The sequence below is a fragment of the Lonchura striata genome, chromosome 16, assembly GCF_046129695.1.
Source record: "Lonchura striata isolate bLonStr1 chromosome 16, bLonStr1.mat, whole genome shotgun sequence".
NCBI classification, from domain to species: domain Eukaryota; kingdom Metazoa; phylum Chordata; class Aves; order Passeriformes; family Estrildidae; genus Lonchura; species Lonchura striata.
This window is the reverse complement of record NC_134618.1, coordinates 15,199,360-15,211,759: the sequence shown is the minus strand read 5'-3', so window position 1 is coordinate 15,211,759 and position 12,400 is coordinate 15,199,360. Positions and strand designations below refer to the sequence as shown.

At 40.0% G+C, this 12,400-nt stretch overlaps 1 protein-coding gene across 3 annotated transcripts in view; it reads right to left on the bottom strand.

Moving 5' to 3' along the window:
* The window catches only part of USP22 (ubiquitin specific peptidase 22), an 88,170-nt gene that overhangs the window by 29,625 nt on the left and 46,145 nt on the right, over window positions 1-12,400 (bottom strand). The window lies entirely within an intron of this gene.

Below are 12,400 nucleotides of genomic sequence, written 5' to 3'. Positions count from 1 at the left end.
TCAGAATAGAGTTTTAGAGTAATGTATCTTAATTTAGAAAATGAGATCTGTAATACATTTTTTCAATTTTTTCTATATATGTTATAGTCTATACATGAATATTTCACTGTTTCATTCCATTATCTAAAAATTTCTCTCAAATATCATATATATGTGTGCATATCAAGATTCATAGGCCATGCTGAATCCTGCAGAGAGGCTGAGAGGATGACAGAGGACACTGTATTTAGATAATACTGTTATAAAAATTTGGATTTCTTTTTACTGTTTTAACTATAAGTAAGTATTTTCATTTGTCACTGACAGGAATGAAATAAAAACCAGCCCCTTCATATAATACAGAAGACACTGAGTCCAGAAGCTGTCAGCATAAGACAGTGAAGAATAACTCCTGTAAACAGAGAGAAAATAAATTACAGGACTATTTTAGATACACTACATTGTGTACTGCATCAAAACCTACAAGTTTATCCACTCCTACACAGTAGAAAGGCCAATAAACCAGAAATCTTCTTGAATTAAAAAAAAAAAAAAAGTAATCATAGGAAAAAGAAATATTTAAATTTTAAATGAAACCTTTATCTTTAACTTTCCCATTTCTAGCTAAAGGTTTCTGGATGACTGCATTTTTTTCTATTGCAATTGAAGTAACAGATTGCTCAACAGCAAAAAATTTGCTTATGTGTACAAAAGGAAACTGTCCAGGAGTTTGTATCCAGTTGAAAACCCTGGAGTCCAACTACAGAAGCTGCTACATTGGAGGGAAGAAGAATACGCCATGAGTGGCACATGTGTTCCAAAATCATTAACTGTAGAGAGAAAACAATATAGTCATTGTTCCTCCTTGGATGTATCAGCAGCACCAGAAGACAAGGACTGTTTATAAGGCTGAATCATCAAACCCCAAAGTTCTCAGTCTTGGTGTGTCACTGCTGTACAGAGTTGGAGGAATTCATCCTCATTACTGACCCGTTTCACTGTTAACACAGCTCTACCTCGAGGCAAAAGCAGCTTAGTCAGTCCTTTTAAAGGAGTGATCCAGACACAATTCACTCCACCTGAGCAAGTGACAACCCAGACCCAAAAGGGGAATGTGTCCCACGCACTGAATGCAGGCTGGCACCTCAACCAGGTGCTCTGGCATGTACTTACTTTTCCTAAGGTATTTGTTCCTGACCAAGGATGGTTTTGTTTTTCTAAAAGAGAGTTATTTCCCACCTTCCAGATTTTAAGTGGTTCAAAATAAACAAAACAACACAGGCGTTCATATTTCCCAGTCTGTAAGAAAAATCTTACCTTATGTGTTTTGATTTAAATCCAACACTTAAAAAGCATGTTCAAGTACTTTATTCAGGCTCACAGGGCAACTTCAAGTCTTTTTTTGGATAATTTCTGGCATATTTGTGTGCAACCGGGCAGTTCTGGAGTGACCTCAGCATTCCTAGGAGACTTTCCAGATTAATTCTTTATGTCGTGTTAGAATTGCCATTCAAGAGTGAATGTTTTTATTCTTTTTCTCCATTAAAATATCCACAAACCCATGAAATGTTACCAAATGGCAACAACCCACCTACATTACATTGCCAAGAGAGATGCACAGTGAGATTTGCAGCAGTTCAGAAGCAGAGCTTAACCTATTTTCTAGCACATCTATGAAGAGGACCTAGCTTATCCACACCACATGGAAACAACAGCACTTACTGAGACACCAAAAATGTTCTTCCAGCATTTAGTTTGCCCCCACGCCTCTTAGTTAACAGGGAATTTATTGCATTCACTATTCTTATTCAATAGCTTCAGTGACATCACATAATACACACTTAGAGAAGGGACAAACCACACCAGGACAGTGCAAACGTAATTGTAAGACAAAACAATAACTCAAGAGCAACTTGTTAAAGAGGAGAAACTATCTGAAATCAATTAAATTCAATAAAAACAATTGTGAAGTAGGAAACAAGGAAAAATTAAGCAGACAACACAAAATAATGAGTAATGGCTACAGTAACTCAGCCTCAACAACTTAATCTTGAACTGTAGTTCTTCTACAAGCAGCATTTTAGAACTTAAGAGGAATATGAGAAGGCCTGGAAGTCACTGTGCTCTGGTGACAGGTGAACCTCAGCTGCACAATGTCTGGAATTGAGCACCCATTTTAAAAAGAAATTATGCAAAGTCAAGAACATAAGTAAAAATTTGTATGGAATTAATATTTGAGACTGGAGAAACAACTGAAGAATCCACTGGTTGAGTTAATTAATTAAAACCAGATAGTGTTGGTGGAGGAACAGCCAGGCTGACAATTTTCAAGTATGTTACAGGCCACTACAATGAGGACTGTAATTAACTCTTGTGACCTACCAAAGCTATAATAAAAAAAGACTGAGCTCACAAGAAGTAAAATTTAATTAGATATTAAAAATAATTGTCTCAGTTAGAAAACATTGCAATGAGGGAGTTTGGGACTCTGAATTGTTGGAGTGGTTCCAAAGGCAGCTCTGTCAGCCCAGTGCACCCAACTCAGGAGAGGTGTTTGATATCCTGAGACTGCTCAGCCATTGCTACTGGTACTGCAGCCTGGCACCAAGCACACAGACCAGCTCTGGCAGGAAGGGCAAGGTGAGGGCACTTCCACAGGACAGCTCAGCCCACCTGATGCCAGCTGCAAAAGAGGTGTCACAGAAAGGATGAACTCACCCCCTGCACACAGCAACGAGTCTCTGACCAGCTTCACCCAGCTCACAGCAGGCCAGGACACACAGAGAGTGCCAGAGGAGAGGGATGCAGGAACTGTCAGTGTCTCCCAAAACCAGCCACCCCTCAACACCTCTCCTGTAACAAACTCCCAATGCAGGCAGGTGGCTAAAAGCCAGAGGCTGAGCAGTGAACAGCCCTCATGCCTGCATCCCTACTCGACTTCATGGCTCTGGAAACCAAAATTACCGACCCTGCTGCCACTCAGGCAAGGTTGGAGAACAGGTAACAACTGCTGCTGGAATGAGGGCTGCTAACTCTCCTCAATGTTATTTTTAGACTGCATAGGTATTCTGTGCATGGGCTTTTGCATTTGTGGCTCAATGCATCACTCTCTCCATTTAGTAATGCAAAAGAAGAGTCATGGGAAAATGCAAAGAGAGCATCTGGCTCTGGTATTTTGGTTCATTACCTTTGTGTCACACATGCTACTGTGTGTCAAGGAAAATTTAAATTTGCAGTTACCAATATTTAAAATTCTGGAGGAGCTCAATGGAGTCCCTGTATTGTCCTGCACCTTCAAGCAAAATCAACTCCATAACATTGACACAACACTGGACTCAGGCAATCTCTTTGCATTATCCTGTGTCTCCTCTTCTGTTATTTCTAGCAATAAGACAGAAATAACCAGCAACAAATGGAGATGAGATTCAAGAAAGGTTGTCCTTTGCCAGGCTTAGGAGGAAAATGACATCTCTAAGCAATGACTACCAAAGATGGCTTTACTACAGATCCTTCCCCTGAGCAACAGCTTGGCCTTTCCACACATCCCACTTGGACACATTGCTGGAAGAACCTAAGAGCAAGTGACATCATTGGAGCAAACACATCAAACAAGTTACCAAGAGTATGATCCAGCATCAAGTGTATCATTTTATATTATTGCTGCACAGATGAAACCTCCAAGCCAGAAATGACTCCTGAGTATGCACTGTGTGCCAGACACACAAAGTACTCTCTACACTACTTCCAGCACGTGTATCTTTGAGCCAATTCCCAAACTGATGATGCCAAAACAGGAGCCTTTCCACTGCCCAGCCGAGTTCCCATTCCCTGCCTTAGGGCACACTCCCTGAGATTTCATTTCCTGGGGTTGCTGTGTGTGCTCAGCAGCGTGCAAGCACCGTGCTCCTGATTCTCTGGATGGGTACTGCTCAGTTAGGATTGTTATAATTCCTGTTTCTCCAGGCTAAGAGCACTTCACACAAGGCAAGTGATCTCCTTGGATGGTGTGGGCTGTGAGGCTACAGCCTGTCACTGCTTTGCAGTGGCTGCATGCCCAGATTAAGACCAAACACACAGACAAGGTAGGAGCACTTGATGTCCTCTAAGTTCTCCTCCTTCTGATTTGGTGGCAATTGGCTCCTGTGTGCACACCCTCAGATTGGTAAAATGAGTCAGCAATCCTGAAATATCTGGCAATACAAACAAACAAACCCCTTAAGGTTAATTTTTCATATGGCCTGTGTAAATAGAGAAGCTGTTTCAAGCAAGACAAGGGACTGAAAGTATCTCTTCTCTCTGAATTTAAATTAAGAAACGTGTTTCCAAAACAAAATAAAGCGAGGGGTTTTGACCAAGCCACTAAAAAATGCATTGAATCTTCCACCAAAATCACAGGAAAGAGCTGCAGAAGTTCTTGAGATGTCACCTGATCTGTCTCTATACCTCAATGTAGAATTAACAGTACCTGTATAATTCCTGACAAATGTTTCTCTAAATTGTCCTTAAATCTCTTCAATTACGAGATTCTGCAATATTCTCTGATGTCTCTTGTATTCTGAAGTGCTACAAGGTCTCATCTTTGTAAACAAACTAAGTCAAAATTTAAGAGCTGCAGCAACATTAATATGGAAGATACACACCCAATAAAAGCTACAGATAAGCTCCCCTAGTGCCAGAGTTTCTGAATTAGAATAAATGCAATGGTGAAAACAGCAAATAGCAGAAGCTCCAAAAAATGAGGGAGGAGACAACTTGTCCAAGATACTGGGTTATCACTGGTTTTCTCTATCTATATGAATTTACTGTCTCCCACAGCAAGCTTAGTTTAAAATAAACGTGGGGGAAAGAAAAAGGGGAGTTAAAGGAAAAGATCTCTGCATTGTGTGAGAGTAGTTTGGAACCTTTGGTAAGTCATCTCACAAGATGAGGACCCTGCATATAAAAGCCTTTTTTTTTCCTTCCCTTCAAGGTCATGGAAAATGCCAGTTTTTATATCTGTAATTTCGTATTTCAGCATTTTTATTGACCATCTGCATTGTGAAATTGTTTTTCTCTCTCAGGTGTCAGGAAGAAACCAATGCAGCATGTGCTCAAACCCAGAAACCTACACAGCATGTAATCATCCACAGCAACAATTTCTGTTTGATTCTCTCAGCTGAAATGAAAAAAAGCTGAAAAAGACATTAAGTTCTGCAGTAGAACTTGAAGGAAAATTCTCTGAATTCCTGTCCTGGCACATCAAGACTCACTGAACAAATCTTGCTTGTGCTTCAACCTGATCCAATCTCTGTCAGGATCTCTGAGCATTGAGAGAACACTGGGGAATGTACACACAAGAGAAGAAAACATCTTTCATATATGTCACTGGAAATAACTATATCATCTAATCTCTTACTAAATATCAAAGCATTCTATAATCCCTGTAAAATATGAAGATCAATGTCTGGAGGAGAAAGACAGAATCATAGAATCCTGGAATGGAAGAGAGTTTGGGTTGGAAGAGAGCTTAAATCTCCAAATTCCAACCCCCTGCCATGGGCAGGGACACCTTCCACTGGAGATGTGGAAGCATGTCACAACAAGAGCTTCAGAAACAAAAAGGCACTTATTCCTGAAAAGCAGAAAGAACAACACAAATGTCACATTTAAATATATGCACTGAACAAAATGCCTTCGTTTACTACTGAAGCCAGAGACCTCTCAACTGTGGTGCTTGTTGTATGCTCAGATATACAAGGCTGAACAAATTTAAAGTTGAATAAAGCTATGGAGAAGCTCTCAAAGCAAACAGGAGCTGCCCTGTCTCACAGACCTTAGAAAGCTCAAGACAATGAAGTCCTAAAAACCAGTACATGAAAATAATCATTCTCATAATTGCTGGAAGGTCAGGAAGAACAGAAACATCCAGCATCAAAAAAGTAACAGCAGCAGGCAAAGAACAGAAAATATGTTTGTGAAAACGCCTGAATGATGGATCCAGAGCTTTATGACACTGGCCTTTCACAGCCAAATAAGCTGTAGACCCTTCAAGGTGTTTTCCTCTGACAAAAGGAAAGCCTTTATATAAAACAAAACACTTCAAAAGGTGGCACAGAATAAAATATTCTCTTTGCCCTCCCTCAAAGCAGCCAAAGTTAAAAGCTCAGCGAGCTCTTGTGTGCTCTGCACAGAGCACAAGCCTTGCAGAGAGAGCCTTGTGCAGATGGCACCCATAAAGAACAAGAGGTACTCCCACCAAACTGACAAAATAAAATTCACACCCGCAGCCGTCCTTTCCCCCCAATATCACACCATATGCTGCCTACAAGTTTTTACCCTTCCTCCAAACAGATTTCACAAATTAATAACTTAAGGAGCAGGCTAAGCGCCAATGAAATTAAATGCATCCAAATATATTAATATGCACAAATTATTGTTGATGAACTGGCACCAAGCTCGTCCAACAATCCACAACACACAAACCATGCCACATGCTGTTTATGCATATTCCTGCTTTCAGTATATACTGTATCTACCTTCTGGCCACAGAAAACCAACTCTGGAAGCAGACAGGAAAGAGCAGAATGGGAGGTCAGAGTAAATATAATCCAAAAGCAATCCACAAAAGAACAAAACTGAGATGGGGATGACTGGCCTTGTTGAAAACACCATGCTTGCTGTGCTGACACTGAGTTAATCAGGTGAAAATACAGTGGTAAATCAAGGTTTATTTCAAACTGTTGGTTAAGAGAGATGTATGGCTGTCCCATCCCTGGAAATGTCCAAGGCCAGGTTGGATGGGGTTTGGAGCAACCTGGGATAGTGGAAGGTGTCCCTGCCATGGCAAGGGCTGGAAATGGATGAGCTTTAAGGTCCCTTCCAACCCAACCCATTCTCATGCTAAGGAAACATTGCTGCCCATGGCAAGACAACAGGCACTTGTCTATAACCACTGCAGCTCCATGGGCTAATTCTCAACTTCCACATCTGTAACAACAAGTACCTCATCTAAATAAGATACCTGGTTCAGAGTACCATAATGAAATTCTGGCTAAGTGCTGCTGTTGGGTTTTCCTCGGTAAGAAAATTTAGATTTCCACAAAATCCCATTCAAACACATGACAAAGTCACAGACATCGACTGCATTTTTTATTTAAAGGCTCCTGTCTTGACTGCATACTGAAGTTTACAAAATGACTTAGTGAAGAAAAGACAGCAAAGGAAAAAAATTAACTACCAGCAGAGAAAGATGTAAGACAAATAATTGAGTCAACAAACATTTTACACATGAAATCAGCATCTATGAGGGGAAAAAAAAAAAAAAAAAAAAGGATTTTTGGGTGCTTTTATTAAACTGAATTTAAGTGATGAAGTTTGACCTGAAGAAGTGCAGAACAGTTTACGAAAATCAAATTGAAACACTGTCTGAAAACTAAAAATAATGTGTCTGGATCAGTAACAACCATGGATCTACTTCTAAAAAGCCTAGAGCAGGAAAATCAGGTTTCAGTTAGAAGTTTGGAACATGATCCAAGCCCTGGATCAATAACCTTGTCTTCTAAGGAATTTCCCATTGTGCAAACACACACAGGATATCTTCCTTTGCCTCCAATCCCCAAGAGCCACCTAGAGTTACAAAATTAAAGTATTTTCTATGCAAGTAATAGAAATGGCAGTTTTCCAAGACAGGATAACAGAAAAATTCAACCCCAACTGTAATCTGCTGATTTCACATACAATTTGTACAGTCTGCTGGGGTTTTAGCTGACGTGAAATGAAAACATCAACAGGACAGCTCATACACTGAGATATTCCTGAAAGAGGGTTTAAAATTCAAATAAATATTGAGGTAAGATCAGAACCCCCTTCATTCCTCATTGGAGCTGGCCTGGTGGCAACAAGGCATTCTGAGGAAGTGCTGTTCACCAGTCAGCTCTGCAGATGCTGATTGATTTGGGTCTAACAAAAGTTTCTACAACAAAAGTTTGCTCACTCAATGCATGAAAATGCTGCAGGGACTTCACTGATAACTGGGATGCTCCTAATCTTATCCAGGAACAATTAAATCACAGGTAATCAACTGCTGTGCAGATAAACCACACACAGTGACATTACTGCAGTGATGCAAATTGCTTTCTGGCACCAGCTTTGGAAAACCAGGTGACAAGTTCCCAGACAGTCAATACACAAAAAGGCAACTGCACCATCCAATCCAGAATTTCTCCTCACAAAGCCTTTTGCAGAGGAAAGCTTTTGTTTTATACTTATAAAGAGCTAAGTTTACGAAGTTTAACAAGATTTTCTGAAAGCACAGCTCTACAAACCTCAGAGGGTTAATCGCTACTTGTGTTTTAGAATTCTTAAAATATTCACGTCCCTCTAATTTTTCTTAGAATTCCCTGGGAGCTTTAGGAGGAGAGGGCTTTTTAAATTTTTATTTTGGATCAGCTTTATCAATTGTAGACCTAAGAAATGTGTTACACAACTGGGTCCAATGGTCAGACATGCTAAGTTTGTGACAAAGTAAAACAGGAACAGAAGGCTCTCCCTATTGATATGAAGGAATGTTTGGGTTTTTTTACCAATCTAACCTTTTAAGAAACATTTTTTCATCAAGAAAACCATTTTAATAATGAAGTTAATACAAATAAAGCCAAAGAGGAAAAATTCACCTGAGTAGTCTTAAAGGTGGTTTTCTTTCCTTCATCACACAGCAATCTAAAAGAATTTAAGAATCAGAGATTTCTATTCAGGATGCACTTTGTGCAGTCATAACTTCAAATATCAAAGTATTACTGCTTACAAATCAGTAAGTTAAATTTAAAGCCATAGCTAAAAATGTGGTGCTGTACCAAACCATATTTTTTATTCCATTTTTCCACTTGAGCTACCTTAAGTACCATTCAAGGAGCCAACTTGAGTGCTGGTACATTCACAAAAAACATCCAAGTATTAATGCAGCCTTCAACACTTCAAAGTTAAAGAAGCAAAAATGCTTCTGGCAGCTTGTCTAGAGAATCAGAAATATTTTCCAGGTCACCGTTCTTCTTCCCTTGCCACCTTCACATGGGGGTTCTGCAATATTTATTCCACTGCTCTTTGGCCCATCAGGCTGCTCAGCACTGCAGCTGCAAAACCCACCTGCTAATCCCAGGCAGTTCTGGTTTTGCCACCTCTCCATCCCATCACTCCTGGTGAAGAGGATTTGCTCAGTCTCCTGGAAAGGTTTGTCTCCCCTCTGCCTTTTTTGCAACACTGCAAATGGGAATCCCAGGTGGCTCCTGCTAATTACCCATGTGCATTGGGAGTCTAATTCTTCCTGTTGTTAATACACCCATCTTTAGCCACAAAGTCACTTCATATGCTAATCAGAGAGCAGCTGATCCCAAGCTAATATTTCATATACTCAGGAGGATGGATCTGCTGGGGGTATTAATGACAGCAGAGCAAGATGAGCTTGGAAAATAGTTCCCAAAAGATATTGTATCACTTCTAGTTCAACCCCCTAACAAATAATTTGCTTGTGAATGTGGAGCTTTGTCCCTTCCCTCCCTTGCAGAGGGAGGCCACTTTGCAGACAAGAGGAGACTGAAAAAAATCAGATTTTTTCTTTTACAATGTTGGAATCTAATTTCATAGCTGTTAAGTCTTACCTAATTTTTCCATGTAAAAGTTTTTGTGTTTATGGGATGCTTGAAACATCAGTTTCAACCCAAAATCAAGATGAGCATTTCTATGAATATTGAATAGTCCAGGACACTAATCAGTCCTGCTGCTGAGAGCAACATAAAATAACCTGGAAAATTTCTACATTCCCCACAATACGCCATCCCTTCAGTCTGATCTGTGGAAAAAGCTGTGGCAACCCAATGAAAAAAATCAGCATGCCAAGTGTCTGAGGTACAACAAGGTCTGAGAATGTCTTAAGCTGACACTGCTTCCACAGAGCACGTTTATGGTCTGAGTGGACGTGACATTCCTCCTGAATCTCCTGAAATACAGAAGCTCCATCAAAATGTCAAGTCAGGACACCAGAACATGCAATATCCCACATAAAATCCACACTGCAAGGATTTCTCATCATGGCTTTTTGCCTGTAAGACAACTCAACGTTTCCACTTGGTTAACAGTGTGTTCCAAGTCACTTTGAAGGTGCTTATGTGCAACATTGGGAACAACCCTGTACATCCCAAAAGACAGGAATCAGCACAGTTTCCACAGCCTGCAGAAGTGCCCAGTGTGAGCTCTCATTTCAAGAGCAATTTGCTCAATGGCAAAATAGAGATTCAAGTCAAGTTACCTGCACTATCTTCTTACTGCATGGAAAAAGTATCTATGAGATGGAAACACACATCATTTTAAAGAGAACCAACGAATAATTATGGATTTCTGTTAAGTTTTTTTTCCTCATTTTTCTGAGGATGTGAACAAGAAGTTCCTTCTTCAATAGGTTTCAAATTGTCACTCAAGTAGAAAAATCAAAAGCTGTGAATTTTGCACATTATTTCCTCTGGTGAACTACCAGTTCAAGTCTCCATTATAAGATATTCATCTCATGTCTGAGTATTCTTCAGTTTTAATTCATGGTGCTGATCAAAGACAAAAGATCCTGCAGCTGTACAAAAGTTCAAACAGCTCAAAAAGCAGCAGACACATCCAGCTGTTTTGAGAAGCACCACGACATTGCTACAAATCTGGGATAAAAAAAATTCCCTTCATGTACCCAGAATGTTCAGCCATGGAGTAAACATCCACCTAAATGAGTGTCATGCACGTAATACAGATGTGACAGGCAACTGCAACAAACATATTGTACCAACTAAGTGTGTTTTAAATAGGACTAACATCAAGTTTAATGTATTTTATTGTCAGGGCTCAAAATCCAATGCGAATCCTTCAAATACAAGTTACGTGCATTGTTTCAAGGCCACACCTGCCCAGGTTTCAGCCTGCTGTCCCACCTAGTTTAGTTATAACTCTGATACACTTGTCTTACACAAATGCTGAAACAAGTGTTGGCACAACCACCATTCCAGGTCATGGCAGAGCAGCGAAATGTTCCACTCTCAAATGGATCTCTGGGGGTAGGATAGAAAGCCACAAACCTCCCCCTGGCCTTCCTCTTAAAACAGCTTTGAAAAGAGCATTTTATGCATAAAAGGCAGCTGGTTATGTTTTAACAGACTCTTGTGTAAACAGAAGTGCTCAACAGATGTGCAGCGCCTATCAGAGATGGTTATCAGCATCATTTTCACTTCCAGAAGCAATAAAACTGGACATCATGCCTATTCTCTGAGCCATTTACCTACCTCAGAAGATAAACTGGATTCACTAATATCTGCTATGGGATTGATAAAAAGAATTGAGTACTAGAAAAAGAGAGAAACAAGACTGTCCAGCTACTGCAGCGTTTCAATCTGCAAATAGGCTCTTCACTGATCTGAAACTGCAAACAGACAAGTCAAAGTGAGGGGAGGAAAGTCAAAAAGACACTGAAGCAGATTTATATTTAGCAGCAGGTTAGGTGGAGAGAAAAGGCTCAAGGACAATGGCAGCTCTTTTCTTCCTTGAGTTAAACCCCCAATGCATTTTTGTGAAAGAAAGCAAGTCTTCTGCTTTTAACTGCAGCCCAAAACTGCATTATGGCTCTTGGGTGCTTTGATTTTTTTCTTTACTTTCTAAATCTCAGCACACAGGCAGCTCCAGGGCTCAGCAGAACTCTTAAAAGCAGGCCTGCAGAAGTGAAGAGATCAGTCATTCCCCTGTCCCCGTGCTCCTGCAGCTCCCCCACCCAGGCAGCCGCAGATGAGATTTCACGCAACCACACACGGCCTTTTTAAACAGCCTGAAAGATTTAAAATCCTCCAAGAGCAAGCAGAGCATTCCTTCTGATTGGAAAGAGAAACACTGAAATGTGCTTCAGTTGTTCACAAAGGTCACTGTAACCTTCAAAAGTCTATCAAACTTCTTCCCCCCTCCCCAGCTCTATTATCTTTACAAATTTGTAATGTTCTTTACAAAATATACTGGAGTTTCTCAGAACACAAATCACAATGTGAACATGATGTAAGCAATCTTTGCTTAGTTAATTTTTCCTAGGCTGCTTAAAGTTTCCAAAGTCCAGATGTTTTTCCAACTGTCTTCCCTGTCCCATGACTGCAAAAACATAGGTTCTTTAGAATTACCATTTTATATACATTTTCAATGTAGTCTGTGCTTCTCAGTCCATTTTTTCCAAATAAATATACACATACTTTGGATTAAATGACTTACTGCATTAGAAACATGACATTAGAAAGCTTTAGAAAATATATTCAGTGTATTTTGACAAATGCAAACATGCTGAAAGCCTGACATGTTCCATGAAACAGTAAAGAGCGTTAAAATTGTGGAAAAAAATAGTTTCTTACTTGCAATGTCTATGGCTACACCTCCAACCTTG